The following is a 16,461-nucleotide window of genomic DNA, read 5'->3' as shown; positions in this document are numbered from 1 at the left end:
TCACCATGAGATGCCATTTAACACACTAAGAATATTAAAAATGAAAGTCCAGAAATGCTGACTATTGGAGAGTATGCGCCTGAAATTTTTCTCCAAGTCACATTTTGAGATTTATAAATTTGAAATTGTTGGCATCTTTGATTGTTCTATATAGACCATAATATTTATAGTTGAGAGACTATTCTTTTTATAGGTGCTGAGATAACTGGTAAACTCAGAGAAAATTCTGCTAAATGAAGGATATCCTCAAGTCTATATTTCCTGTTATATTGTGTAAATTGAAACTCAAATATTCTCACAGGTATTGTTTTCTTCCCTCCATTCAGAGTGTATTTTCTTCAACAAATATTTTGATGCAGTAAGACTCATCAAATAATTTCTCTACTCATATTTTTTTTTAATGTTTCAAAATTGGATGCTGCAAAATTAGGCTTCATCAATTTCATTTCATTCTGTTATTAAATGTGAATTTAACCGAGGAACAATAACAATGATTTTTTTTTTTTTTTACCAAGTTAAAATGTTCCAAAACACAAATATGGAATTTCAAAATAACATGTCATACATTATTTGAGCACTCATTATTTAATTTGTTAAAATCCTATTTTGATTTTGTCGTGATTAATGTCAATGACTTCTCATCTGCAAGCTTTGTTTTCAATAATTATAATTCAATGAAACTGTCAAAATATGAAGTTTCATAGATTGCATTTATTATATTTGATTAAAGTATTCCAACAGATTTTGTTTAAAAAAAATCAACCAGAATTTTAAAAATGCAATTGCAGTAAATACATTTCAATACAATAAATTTCAACCTAAGTCACACTGATGACTTTCAAAGTAGTTGTAATAAGACTCAAACTTTTCTAAAATCTAATTGATGATGAACAGCAGTGAGAAGTTTGTACATTGCTGAAGAATTCTTTAATTTATTTTTAATTGCGATAAAGTAATTATAAAATTTATCATCTTAATTACTTTTAAGTATACAGTTCAATAGTGATAAGTTGTAAGAAGTTTTACAGAACTTCTTGTGGTAAAACTGAATATCTATACCCATTAAATAAGAACTCATTTCCTCCTCCCCCCAGACTCTGGCAACCGGCATTTACTTTCTGTCTCTGAATTGGACTTTGTCTTTTTATGACTAGCTTTTGTCACTTAGCATAGTGTCCTCAAGGTTCATCCATCTTGAAGCATAAATCAGAATCCCGTTCTTTTTTAAGGCTGAAAAAAGTACTTTATTAGTTTTACGAGTATATACCACTGACAAAGACTTTCTCCTTGATCAAACTTCATTTAGGGTCCTCTGAGCCCTCTTCACAACCAGGCCTTCATCTTGGCCTCTGTCCTTGCTGGGCTTCCATAGCCCAGTCTTGGCAAGAATCCCGCCAAGTTAGTATGGAGTGAATCTACCACCCTTGGTTTCTGACTAAGTTCCTCGTCCTCCACCTTTAAATCGAAGCCCTTGGCCTGCCTTAAGCATGACTCCTATTATGTCTAAGTTGGTTTAGCAAGAATCCCCCTCCCTTGATGTTTCCTTTTTAATAATTCACTGACCCCCTAACTCTGCTTGTGGACTGTAAATCCCACTTGTCCTTGTATTCCCAATCTTTCCCTACTGCAATGTCCCTACTGCACTCGTGTTAAATAAAGTCTCAGAATAGTTCTATCTTTAATTGCACATTTTGTTTATCCATTTACCAGATGTACATTTAGGTTACTTCCACCTTTTAGCTACTGCAAATAACACTGCTGGGAACATGAGTGTACAAATATCTCTGAGATCTTGCTTTCAATTATTTTGAGCATCTACCCAGAAGTGGAATTGATGGATCACATGGTAATTTTGTTTTCAATTCTGTGGGGACCCTCCATACTAGTTTCCATAGTGGCTATAACATTTTACATCCCGGTGAACAGTGTACAAGAGCACCAATTTCTCCACATCCTCATCAACACTTCTATTTTTGGTTTTTCCAGAGTAGCCATCTTAATGGGTCTGAGTTGGTATTTCATTATGATTTGATTTATTTTTCCATAGTAATTAGTGGTATCTGTTATCGTTTCATGTCCTTCTTGACCATTTTCACATCTTCTTAGGAAAAATATCTATTCAAGTCCTTTGCACATTTTTTTAAATTGTGTTGTTTTTGTTGATGAGTTGTGGAGTTCATTGTATACTCTAGATATTAACTTCTTATCAGATATATAATTTGTAAGTATTTTCTCCCATTCCATAGGCTGCTTTTCACTCTGTTTATTTTGTCTCTTGATGCACAGAAGTTTTAATATTGATGTAACTTATCTATTTTTACTTTTGTTGCCTGTGCTTTTGGTATCATATCTAATAAATCATTGCCAAAACCAATGTCTTGAAGATTTCCCCATTTTCTTCTAAGAGTTTTTTAGCTTTAGCACCTATATTTAGGTCTTTAATCCATTTTTTAGTTAATTTTTGTATATGGTATTTGGTAAGGGTCCAATTTTTCTTTTCTTTTTTTTTTTTTTTTTTTTTTTTTGCATGTGGATAGCCACTTTTCCCAGCATCATGTGTTGAAAAGACCATCATATCCCCATTGAATGGTTTTGTCATGCTTGTTGAAGATCATTTGACCATCTATATGAGGATTTATTTCTGGGCTGTGTATTCTATTCCATTGATCTATATGTATAGTTTTTACCAGTAATCACACTGTTTTCATTATGTTAGCTTGATAATAAGTTTTAAAATTGAGAACTGTGAGACATCCAACTTTGTTATTTTCAAGATTGTTTTGGCCCTTTGGGGTCCCTTTGATATCCCATATGAATTTTAGGATAGACTTTACAATCCCATTTGCAATGCTAATGGGATTTTGATAGGGATTACATTAAACGTGTAAATTAGGTAGTGTTGACATCTTAACAATATTAAGTCTCCTAATTCATCAGCATAGGATATTTTTCCATTTATCTGTGTCTTCTTTAATTTCTTTAAGCAGTGTTTTGTAGTTTTCAGTATACACGTCTTTTGCCTCATTGTTTAAGTTTATTCCTAGGTATGCCGCTGTAAACTGAATTGTTTTCTTAATTTCCTTTTCAGATTGTTGACAGTTAGTGTATAGTATGGTACATGGTGTATAGAAATGCAATGGATTTTTGTATATTGATTTTGTACCCTACAATTTTGAAGAATCCTTTTATTAGTTCTAGTAGGTGTGTGTGTGTGCATGTGTGTGTGTGTGTATGTGTGTGTGAAGTCTTTAGGATTTTCAACATATAAGATCATATTGCAGCAAACAGAAATAATATTACTTCTTCCATTCCCTTTGTATTTATTTTTATTTCTTTGTCTTGCCTAATTGCTCTGGCTAGGACATCCAGTACCATGTTAAAGAGAAGTGGCAAAAGCAGGCATCCTGGTCAGTCTTTCATCACTGAGGATGATGTTAGCTGTGTGTTTTCATATATGGCCTTTATTCTGTTAAGGCCATTTCCTTCTAGTTTGTTGGTTGTTTTTATCAAGGGTATTGACTTTCTTCAAATGCTTTTTCTGCATCAGATGGATGATCATAAGGGAGGTTTTGTTTCATTTTTTGTAATCTTCATTCTGTTAATGTGGTACATGTTACATTGATTGAGTCTACTTTTTTTTCTTTCCGTCTCAAGGAAGGAGCTAAAAAATGGTGCCATGTTGGATTTCTTCCCACAATACTACTTATTATGTTTCCAACCCAAACTGAAATGCAGAAAGCAACAATGGTACTCCTCAGAAAGACTGGTGTGCGTGTCAGAAGGGAGACTGATATCATACTTTTATTTGCTGAGCTATAGAATTTCAAAGACCTATCCTGTTCTATGACTTGCATGCTTTCTTTGACTTGCAAGCTTAGCAAAGGGATTTGGTGTCTGAAGCTCTCTTTGGAAAGCTTAAATCTGAAAGTGGGCTAGTGCTGCTTGAACTTGTCCTGCAAAGAAAGCAAAGATAGCCCGGAGTAAGAAGCAAAGATCCAAGTTTTACCAAAGAGCTAAGAGAGCTGAACCAGAGTCCTCCTAAAGTAATAGAACCAAAAAGTCCTGTCTGCCAGCTTTGGGACCCCTGCAGGAACAGCAGTAGCTGAGAGGACAGAATAGATCAGACTGCAGTCTTAATGTAGGCTTGATGGGACTTTTAAAAATATCTAGAAGTGGGACTTTTTTATAGATGAAAATGACCAAAGAAGCTATGGGATCTGTCCAAACGTTGGACTGGGAGAGGGAGGAATGACGCAGTCAAGTAACAAAGGAAGAAAAACCTGTTCTGCTTGCACTTTGAGGACTAGCACGTCCACGCACTGGAGGTAGACAAGTAAATACATGGAAAGATAGTTACTACACGGTCAATATTTTTTAAAAAGAGGTTATTTCATCTTGAAATTTTCATAGCTTTGTAGAGGAGGTAAGATTTTAGGATGCGCAATAGAGTTAAGAGAGGTCGGGGTGAATCACAACATTCCAAATAGGAATAAACAAGAATAGTGGAAGCAAGAATGTTGAAGATTTCCCATAGGAAGGTGAAGTGTCTAGTTTGAAGGACAGGGAAGCTTTACGTAGAACGTAGAATGTTAAAACACTTGGAAAAGTAGGTTGGGGTATGTTCCTGAAGGTCTTTGAACTTGAGTTTAAGAGATTTGGAAAAAAAAAGTTTTTGTGGGGGGTGGGGGGTGGGAATGGGGGAACAGCAGTGAAATGTTTCAAATTCCCAAACTGACCATGGGATGATCAAAGTAATATTTTAGGATGTGTAAGCTGACGTGATGGAAGCAAACAAGGGAAATGTATCAGAAAACAACTTCAGGATTGCAGCTGCACCATTACAGTGCTGGTCACTTGACTCCAAAATCTCACATTATTAACCAATACACAGTCAGTTTACAACCAGATCTATTATAAATACCCTTATATAACTACTGTCGCCCCTGTGATAGTAGAGAGAAGGGAGGACTCTATAAATCTTTAGGGACTTTGTTTTATTTCATGTCATTCTCTGCTTTCATCTCATGATATTAATGTGATCTTCACTAAAGTGAATACTCCTGATTCACCAGGAGTCCAAGAAATTACTCTGCACATCTCTAAAACAATCCAAAGTGAGAACCAGAATTTATACTCATTCCCAAGCTGGCTTTGTTTTTGGTAATTTTATTCTGGTTTCTTATGTGCTCTGTGTTTATTCTTCATTGAGGAGTCCTCACAAAATACTTTGCATGTATTTTGACTACGGTCTTAATTAGGGTCCTTTGCCATCCGCGAATAAAATCAAGACATTTCAAGTCTCATGAGCGCAAGAAGCTGGTGTCCATTTCCTCTTTCCATAAAGCATAATGTTTTAAACTATGAGAACATCTGTGAAGGTGTAACTGGAAGTGCAGGCCGTTGCTGGGCCCTTGTGGACCATCCTCAGGTTGGTTCTATGAGCATCTATTGTTCATAAAAAGAGTGATTAATCTCCTTTCACTTTTCCCCCATGTTAACCTTGCCTTAATAGCAAAGGTCTTTATAGAGACTCGGTCAGCAATGATAATAGTAAAATACTTAAATTTCTCACTCTAATATAAATTGAATTCTTTAGTCAAGAATACTCCCCGTGTTTGACAAATAAATCGAGACAATATCACTATTCATAACATAGGATGCAATTGTGGACATGACTTATACTAAAACCTTTGCTTACGATAAACTCATTTTACTTTTATTTCTTTCCTCATATATTGTGTTTGGCTCTTTTTTGTTCTCTTCATTTGGGAACATGGAAAGTCATATGTATTTTAGTTTACAAAAGAAGTGTGGCATTTTCCCCCTTTGATATAAAAACATTTATTAATGTTTGAATGGAACTTTCAGAAGTCAAGCAGACTTAATTTGAAACTTATAAATAAAAGATTTGCACTGAGATTAAATTTTTCTCTAAGGCACTTGTGTCTTTCTTTATTGATCATTATGTTGCACAAAGAAGTTGTGCTAATTCATTGTGCTGCTATTTTAATTACGGCTCAACTGAATTTATTCACTCAGAGACACAACAGCAGCATTTCTAGGCATGGGATCTAAATTCTTTCTTTGCCATGCTTTTTTTTTTTTTTTTTTTTTTTTTGAGAGAGAGAGAGAGAAAACGGTCATGCAAATGAGAAGAAAAATCTTCTCAGTTTCAAGTCAATCGATTTCAATAAATTATTTTAGAATCAATTTAAGCAAAACCCTAAAGAATTTAGACACTTTCCAGATTGAGGTTAAAGACTGCCCAGGATTATATCACAAAACTAATTCACAGTTTTAAACCCTTCTCTCACATATAAAGTTTATAATGTTGAGAGATTAAGGAGCAATATTAGAGGAAGCCATTGGGGTTCTATGAGTACTACTATACCTGAGAGGGAAGGGATGAGCGTTCCTACCCCTTACCTCAAACCTAGGGACAGACGTTTCAGACAGACACTGAAGGTGCTTATCATATGTCCTAGAAACTTGGGAAACAAAGTGGACTCACTTCTGTTTCCTGCTGAAAAATCTAGAGTCCACTTGAAATAGCACCATAGCAACAGCAGTTCAACGGCAGCTCATCTGCTTATGAAGATGAGCCCAAAGTGGCTGGTACCTATGAACTACTCCAGGGCTTCCCCAATTTACATTGATTCAACTTACAATTTGTCAACTTCACAACGGTATGAAAGTTACATGCATTCAGTAGAAACCATATTTTGAATTCTGATCTTTTCCGCAGGTTAGCAATATGCGGGTATGATACTCTGTCATGGTGCTGGGCAGTGGCAGTGAGCCTCAGCTCCCAGTCAACCATGCGATCACAAGGGTGAACAACCGGTACTCTTCAATGTACATCTGACCCTTAAACAACACAGGGGTTTGGGTTTCTCATACCACGCAGTTGAAAATCTTCCTATAACTTTTGACTTCCCCAAAACTTTACTAATAGCATACTGCTGACCCAAAGCCTTACTGATAACATCAACAGTCAACTAACATATTTTGTATGTTAAATGTATTATATACTGTATTCTTACAATAAAGTAAGCTAGAGTAAAGAAAATGCTACTAAGAAAATCATCAAGAATAGAAAATACATTTAGAATACTTATTGAAAAATATCTGCCTTAAGTAGACCTGTAAAGTTCAAACTCACATTGTTCAAGGCTAAACTATGATGTCCTGTAGGTTACGTGTATTAAATGCATTTTCGATTTGCAATATGTTAGCTAGCAATGGGTTTATCAGGATGTAGCCCCATCGAAAGTCCAGAAGCATCTGTAGTAGACTATGCATGAGAGAGTGAAATGGAATGAGAGACTTTTATTCTCCCATGCATGGATAAGCAAGGGTTCTTGGAATATCCCTTGAACATGAGAATTGTATTTCCTGTTACCTGCAAAAGTCAGAATTGACCAAACAATAACATTAACACACGTGTCCATCTAGAGAATTAGAGAGTACCCACTGATGGGAAAGGGTGTCATAAGAATTCAGGAAACTTCTCAATGGGTGATTAAGTCGAGAGTAAACACCTCCTAGACCCAGAGAGCACCAAACTCAGCTCATTCACAACATTTTTTGGAATGAAAGAGTTTTCTAGCCTCTTTACTTCTCTTTCTTTCATTGCAAAAAATGTTCCCGGATCCATTGGTCAGAAGTCTATTAGCAAGGTGAGAGTGAAAGATCAAAAGTGCTGGCAGTGGAAAGAGAGAAGCAATCTATGAAGTCTCACCTCCACCCCTACAAATAATCAGCTGATTCGGGTTCTAGCTAAGAGATGGATGGGAAAGCTGGCCTTTAAAGTTCTAAGATTTTGAGTGTTACACTATTCTGCACAAATTAATGATTGAATTGAGTCTCCTTTGTGGATAGAAGTTACACAGACCTTTTCATTCTCTAAGAGTGAGCAGCAAATTCCTGAGTCCTAATGTAATTTTCTGGTTCAGGTGGACAGGAAGAACCAGTCCTACAATATGGGTTGAAATGGATACTAAGGGTGGGGGAAACACATGTTGTTTTTGACATTGTTGCTAAATAATGAGTCCTGCTTATTTAACATAAGAGTTTCACTTCTCTTATCAGCATTCATGTAGCAAATACATGATTGCTAATAATCTTTATATTGTTTACAAACCAGTCAGGTCTTTGTGTTCTTAAAGTTATTCCAGAAATCCAAGAGCTCTGGTTACTAAATATGTGATCTTGGAATCATCAATAAGACCATGGCTGCTATTGTCCTTGCTTCACCTGCTCAGTGTTTGTCATCTGGCTTCACCTCCTGGGATACATAGGGAATGTCTCTTTTCAAGATCACTCATGTCTACTCTTCCAATGGTTAAATCCTATGCAAAGTGTACAAACTTTGTTTTAACTCAGTTAAACTCTTCCTTCTTATGTTCCTCTTTCCTCATGTCTTTTGTGACAATTCGCCAAGTTGGATTTACTTTGTAAAGAATTCAAGCTCTGCAGTCAGTCTTCCTGAATTTCAAACCTCAACTCACCGGTATAGCTCTGTGCTTTGGGACATCATTTATTCCCCATAAGCCTTCATTTCCCCATATATAACATGAGATAATAATTATATATAACTTTGTACATTGTCTATTGCATCATAAGCAGTCAATATTAACTAGGCTTTATAATTTTTATTGTCAGAATCATCTAGTCTCTCCCTTAAAGTCTCTATCTTGAACTCAGTTCCTTATCTTAGACATCAAACATGTGTATTTCCTGGAGTTATGTCTTTGGGTCTCTTCTATGCCCAGCTGCCCATTTTATATACTCAATTTATTTGATTTATTTTATTCCTACAATTATCACCTATAAATCCTAAAATTTACTAATCTCCTTCAACCTCACATCTCTCTTCTGAACTGTAGATCCAAATAACAGCTGCTTATTGAAATTTTCCACTTGATGGATATTATCTTTTCAAACCCAACAATTATAAAATCAATTGATAAACCATTCCTCTGGTGCAATACACACACACACACACACACACACACACACACACACACACCTCTTTTTAGCCCTTCATTTCCTAGTTACTAACACCAGGGGCGTTCCAGTCACTTAAGCCAAATGAATGAGTTATCCCAGATTCCTTCACCCTCATTTCCCATTCCAATTTGTCACTAAACCCTGCAAATTCTGCCTCCCAAATATTTTTCAAATCAATCAACACTTCTCCATTGCTATTCTAATAGTGAGAGATAAAATAAAGGCTTCCAGCCAAAGCACACATAGTTCGTCATGGTTTAACTACTTTCCATCTTTTCTCTCTAACCACTTTCATCCCCTTAACTCTGAGTGTCAACCACATCAACTATTTTACGTTTCCGGAATGCACCAGATTTTCTCTTGCTCTCTTGGCTTTGAATATTGCGTATACTCTTCCTGGGCTGTGACCATTTCTTTTTGTATGTGACCTAGAATAAGTACAAACAAGCTGAGTACTCATTGACCCCATGATGGATGCTATTCTGTACTCTCAACAAGTGTAACATATAAGTATCGTCATCATTCTCTTTTTAGAGAAGAGAAAAGAAGTTCAAAGAGGTTAAGTAACATACCCAGTCCCTCAGCTCAAAACTGTCAGATCCAAGTTATTTGTTGACTTAGTAAATGTTGGTTAGTTGTTGAGTCTTACTACATGAATTGTTATTTCTCTTATAAGGATATCAAAATGGGAAATTAACTATTTGTAGAAACTTATCCAAGATCCTATAGGTGGTTCATAATAAAGCAGCGATGTACTCACAAACCCGGATTTAAATCTTTGTTATACTTGTTTGCCTTTTCCAAGTCTTGAGACAAAACAGAAAAATAAATCATTATGGCACAAAGTTTTGTTCAAACAATTCCCCCTCACCATTCTGATCTTGCTCTTTTCTCTTTCTTTTACCAATGCGATGTTCAACATCTGAATAAAATATTACGTCCTCCGTCAGAATGTTCTGGCTTTCTAGTGTGTGATGATTTGCTCCTTCTCTAAAGTCCTATGACATTTCCAACCTACATCATCTGGCCTGGAATTCAATCCTATGTAACTTGAATGGCTTCCTTTTTAAATCTTCTTTATATCAGCTATTTTTTATTAAGTTATACATTATAGAGTAAAATTCATACTCTTTTATATACAGTTCTCTGGTTTTGCAAATACATAGTCATATAACTACCAAAATCAAAATACAGAAAAATTCCGTTAACTCAAAAAAATTCCCCCATCCCCCTACGTAGTCATCCTTCCCTCTCACCCTAGCCTCTGATAATCATGAATCCATTTTCTGTGTCTATAGTTTTGTATTTCTCAAGATGTCACATATATGATAGTCTTTGGGGGCTGGTTTCTTTCATTTACCTTAATGCATGTGAAATTCATTCATTTTGCTGTGGTATCAGGAGTTCGTTCCTTTGTTTGCTGAGTAGTAGTCCATACTATGATGTACCATAGTTTGCTTATGCATTGACCTGTGAATGGACATTTCAGTTATTTTCAGGTTTTGTTGATTATGAATAAAGTTACAAATATTTGCATATGATTTTTGCATTAACAAGCATTCATGTCACTCAGATAAATCCTCAGTAGTGGGACTGGGGGCAAGTGAATACGTCACTTTATAAAAAAATTATCAACTTATTTTTCCACAGTTAAGGTACCATTTGACATTCTCAACAGCAAATTATGAAAGTCCCAGTTGGTTTGCATTTCTCACAAACACACTGTGTTGTCAGTTATTAAAATCTTTGCCATGCTAATTGCAGTAGCTCATCATAGTTTTAATTTGTATTTCCCTAATGATTAATGATGTTTAGCATCTTTACATGTGCTTATTTGATATCTATATATCTTCTTCTTTGGTAAAGTATCAGTTCAAATATTATTTCAAAACATTTCAATTATTGTCTGCTTTCTTACTGTTAAGTTCTAGGTGTTCTTTATCTCTCCAGGATACAAAATCCTTATCAGATATGTGATATAAAATATTTTCTTTCAGTCTATGCCTTGTATTTTTCTTAAGAGTATCTTTCAATGAGCAGGTGTTTTCTAAAACATTTGTACATTTCGGCTTCAGTTTTAGGTATACGATCCATTTTGAGTTTAAGAATCAAAGTTTTTTTTGTGTGTTTTTTTTTTTTTTTTTGCGTATAAATGTCCAATTGTTCTGAAATCATTTATTGAAATGATTGTCATTTCAACATTGAATTACCTTTAGTCATTTGTTACAACTCTGTTGACCCTACTCCTTAGGGCTACTTCTGGATTCTCTATTCTGTTCCTTTGATCTCTGTATCTATAATTTCACCAACACCTCACTATATTGAATAGTGTAGTTATATAAGTCTTAAAATTAGGTCGTGCAAGAATTGCATGATTTTTTAAAAAATTTTAGTTATTCTAATTTCATTGACTTTCTATATAAGTTTTAAAATCAGAATGTCAATTTTTACAAAGATTTTCTGCTAGAATTTTAACTTAGATTACTCTGAAGCTAGCAAGCAATTTGGAGATAACTGACATAAATATTAATCCTTCCCAATCCATGAATACAGGATATATGCATTCTTTTAAATATTTCATTCATCTGGTTTCATAGCGCTCAGTGCACAGAATTTGCATATTTTTTATTATATGTATTCCTAATTATTTCATGTTTTGGTGTTATTGTAAATGGCTTTTATAAATTTCAAAGTGTTTTTAATATATAGAAATATGATTAATTTTTAAAATTAAAATATAGTTGACATACAATATTATTTACTAGTTTCAGGTGTACAACATAGTGATTTCACATTTGTATAACTTATGAAGTAATCACCACAATAAGTCTAATGATCTGAAGTGTGATTAATTTTTGTATATTGACTTTGTATCCTGCATCCTTACTAAATTCGTCAGTATTTTCTAAATTGATAATTATGTTGTCTGAAAACAGAGATAGTTTCATTTCTTCCATTCCTTAATATGGATTTATTTCTTTTTCTTACCCCAATGCACTGACCAGACCCTATAGTATGTTGTTCTTTGGACCGGTAAGAGTGGACGTATTTGCCTTTGTCTCTGTCTTAGGGGAAAAGCATTCAGTGTTCCACTAAGAAGTTAGCTATCCATTTTTGTAGATGCCCTTTATCCTGTTGAGAAAGTTTCCTTCTGTTCCTAGTTTGCTGAGATCTTTTATCATGAATGGATGTTGGATTTCTCTAAAGTAATTTCCTATATCTTCTGAGAGGATCAAATGGTTTCACTTCTTTCTATAGTTGATGTGATAAATCATGCAGATTAATTTTCAAATGCTGAACAAGCATTATATTTCTGAGATACACACACACACACACACACCTATACATTTAATATATTATACATATATTGTTCGTAAAAATTAAATTCTCAACCTGGAAAGATTTACCACAGGGTAAATGTTCTGTTCAACATTTGAATCAGTGACTGAAACAAAACAAAGTTCACCACTATGGTCATCACACATGTAGCTGGATCAAAATGATACTAAGTTGATAGACACAGATTACATAGATCCCTATATTAGGTCAAAAACATACAACACAAGTATACAGTATGTATTCTTTTAACAAAAAATCTATCTTGTTGTGTTTCTTTCACGGTACACCTAATATTCAACAGTATTATAAATCCCAACTTAAGGCTTTGATAGGTTTATGCTGCATTAAAGTAGGAAAGTCTAAAAATATGAGAAGTGACAATCGTGCTGTGTGTCACTCAAAATACATCTGTCTTCCATTCAGAGCACAACAATTTATACATATATTTATACTTTTATACACATACACACACATATATACTAAAAATTTAAATCCTTATTTTGTTTGGAAAACTTGAAATGTTTTTAAAACTATGAAACTACATGTTTTATCAACTAAAACATAACAAAACACCTAATAATTAAAAATAAAATTAACATAAAATTTTACATAACCTACATAAAAATCAAGTAAAGTTTAAAATCAGATCATATTCAGAGGAGAGTAATCAGGAAGTTAAAGACAAGAGAAATATTGTCATAAAGGAACTAGGAGAATTGGTGATGTTTTCCAACACTAAATGATTTTTAGTTTGAAAGTGGATTGTATTTGTTCTAAGGATTAAAAGTCCGAGAATCTCTAGGTAGGCAAGTACTCTCTTCTACAAGTAGTGAATTCCTCATCACTGGAGTTGTTTATGCTTAGAATGTATGGAGACACGATTCAAGCATCGAGGTGAAAATCTGGAGGCAGAGAATAAAACTATCACAGAAATGACCCACAGGCCTTGGAGCCAGACGGAGAACCAAAAATGGAAATGTTTAAATGCGATTTCATCTCTCTTAAAATCAATTTAATTGAGCAAACATCATTCTGCTGGATGCTACACAAGTTGCATTCTGAACTGTGCTTCTCCATCTGGAGGTTCTAGTTCCTGAAACAGGTGTGTTCTGCTCTCTTGGTTTCCTTGGCAACCGTGAGCTCAGTAACCTTTCCATAGTTATGATTATTGGTATAGTCTCCAAAGGGAAGGCCAGTACTACCTTAAAGACTCTTTTGGGTCAAAAATGCCCCAGGAGGTGTGAATTTGTTCCTGAATTCCATGACGGTAAGGCTCAGGAAAGGGAGGTTTAGAATGAGAATTCCAGGGACAAATGAATCAGAGGACACGGGACGCCCCCCAGCTGCACTGTGCGGTGTTACCGTAGCTTGCACATACCTGAGTTTCGTAGGAAAGCGGGGCCCAGAATCAGCTCAAGAACCCTTTGGGAGCATTTGAGATCTTGCTCCTTGACGTCTTGTCAGTTTGACTCAAAAAAAACTCTTATAAAAATTATCAAAATAAAAAAGAGCCCCCTCTTTCTTTCTGTCACTATGAGCCCATGTTGAAAGCAGAGGGCTTTAACAGACAGAAGCCAGATAGAGAGGTTTAAGTGAGTCACTCTTTTATGAGAATTTGGGCTATGATTAAAATATATATATATATATATATATAGGCTTGAAACCATATGGAGAACCAGACTCCTGGTCAAACATTTCAAAAACCAGCATTTATCAAACCACCACCTACCTGTATGGGGCTCTATCAGGGCCTATTGTTTTCCTATTTCTGCCATTATAAATCTATGTTATTTACCCAGTGAATTTTCCTTGGCCTATTCATGTAGTGTTTGGGGCCAGGATTGTTTGGTTTTATAATAACTCTTATTCCCTCTTAAAGTTGAAATCTTTAAGAGTTGCCCCTGGCCTTAGAGATATGAAAGGATATACTATAACTTTATGGTAACCCAAGTTTCCATGACTCTGGCTGGTATATACAAGTATAGAATGCGAGAAGAGGAAGGGAGAAAGCATTCTGTTATGTTGTACTTTACAAAGACAATTTTTTCTTCTTGGTTAATAGGAAAATAGATACTTTAGAAAATCTTCAGACTTGCTGTAGGCTTCATGTTTAATGAGGTAAAATCCAATACTTTTTCAAATACTTTTTCACAGCTGGACTAAACCCAAGTATTAGCAATTTGCATGCTCTATATACAATTGGTGATATTTGTACTGAGTATTTAAACAATGCACTTTGGCATAAGACTAGAAACACAGACAGACAGACACATTCTCTGGTTTCTAAGTGTTCCGTGGTTGTAACAGTGATCTGTACAAGCCTCTTAACAAGCCAGAAATCCTGACTGAATTGTCTCATTTTAGCAAAGACATCATCACATTACTCTGTAGTACTGTTTTAGAGGCTATGACACAATTTCTTTACCTTTCCTTTCTTCTCTCCATATTTGAAGAATAGAAATCTTCAAATGTGATTTAATCTCTTTAAAATCAATTTAATTAAGCAAACATCATTGTGCTAGATGCAATTGCATTTTGAACCCTGCTTTCAAAGGAATCACACTATTTTAGAGAAGAAAATAAGCAAATAATTACAACAAGGTGACAAGAGGCCACAGAGCAGAAAGAATTTATGCAGTTAGCTAATGGAAGAATCGTGGAAAATTTCACAGAAGAGTTATGCTTGAGTCGGATTTTGAAGGATGGATAGAAATTCTTCTTGGTAAGAATATTTCAATTAGAGAGACCATAGCCTTCCTGGGACAGGAATCCATGGGTAGTTCAACATGGCTGTCAGATAAATAAAAAGTTGCTTAGAGGGGATGGGATGGGGAACTGCTAGAGAGAAAACTGGACAGATGGATGAGGGAGAGATCAGAAAGGCCTAACATGTAATGCTAAGAAGCTTGAACTTCACTCTGTAGAGAATTGGAGGTCTTTGTTAGATTTTAATAAGAGGAACAATTTGATCAGATTTTATTTGAAAAAGAAAGTTACATGGACACTAGATTAAATTGAGACAAGACTAGAAACTGGGAGATCTTTCAAGATACCATTGAAGATCCAGGCAAACAGTAATCAGGGTTTGAACTAAAGTGGGGACTGGAAATATGGGGGTCAACTAAAGAGGTAATTTGAGGGTAGAATCTATGAGCTCAATCTACGAGTGATTGGAAATTGTGAGAGGGCGAGGGCGCTCAGGGAAGTAGGATATGAGTAAAAGAAAGAATCAAGGACAACTTCAAAATTTCGAGATCTCCTATTTTAATTTTTCTCCCTAGAAACATCGTGCCTCATGCCCTTGCTACTCAAAGTGTGGTCCAGGTATTTACTTAAAGAATTACCATCACCAGAACGTATATTGAAAATGCAAATTATTGGGCTCCTTTGCAGAACAGCTGGTAATGAGGTACAAGAATCTTGCCCTGCAGTTGATTTGTATGCATGCCAAAATAAAGTTTGAGAAGCACTGTTGTATGTGTTTCTAACTAATACTCTATCTCTTTCATGAAAATTCTTCCTTTACTCCCCTCTGTCTCTGACTTCTTTATTTCTATTTCTAGTTCTGCTCCTGCCTTAAATCTAAACAAAAGTAGCCTAAAAAAGTGGTGTCAAAATTTGGAAGTGAGCTGCATTTTTCCAATACTAAATTGGAGGCTCATTCCACATGGCCGTAGCAGTTTAACGACAGTGCCGAAATGTTTCACAACCCACTGAGTGTGGCTCCAATATGGTAGGTGTCTGCTTGTTATTGCATTAGACTGAAACTCTCACAAAGAATGGACACCACAGTACTTGAACTTATGTCTATTTTCTCTCCACAGTCCTCATTTCGATACGACCAGTGACGGTACAGTCCTACTGTGATACCCTCTATTATAAATGCCTCCATTGTAAATAGTGCAGAAAAGAGAAGCTGAACTTACAATGCAATAGTGAAAGGATGGAAAACCTTGTTCCTAATGAGGCTCTTGAGTTTGAAAAACTCCATTCTTTTCATGAGAGGAAATACTTCAGAGTAAGCATCAGGAAAAAGAGATGGTATATAAGAGCTGAGAATAGGAGATTGACAGACTAAAGTAAATGTCCAATTTATTGCGTTTTTGAATA

Source organism: Rhinolophus sinicus, linkage group LG02, assembly GCF_036562045.2.
Source record: "Rhinolophus sinicus isolate RSC01 linkage group LG02, ASM3656204v1, whole genome shotgun sequence".
In the NCBI taxonomy this organism is placed as follows: domain Eukaryota; kingdom Metazoa; phylum Chordata; class Mammalia; order Chiroptera; family Rhinolophidae; genus Rhinolophus; species Rhinolophus sinicus.
Note: the sequence above shows the minus strand (reverse complement) of the source record.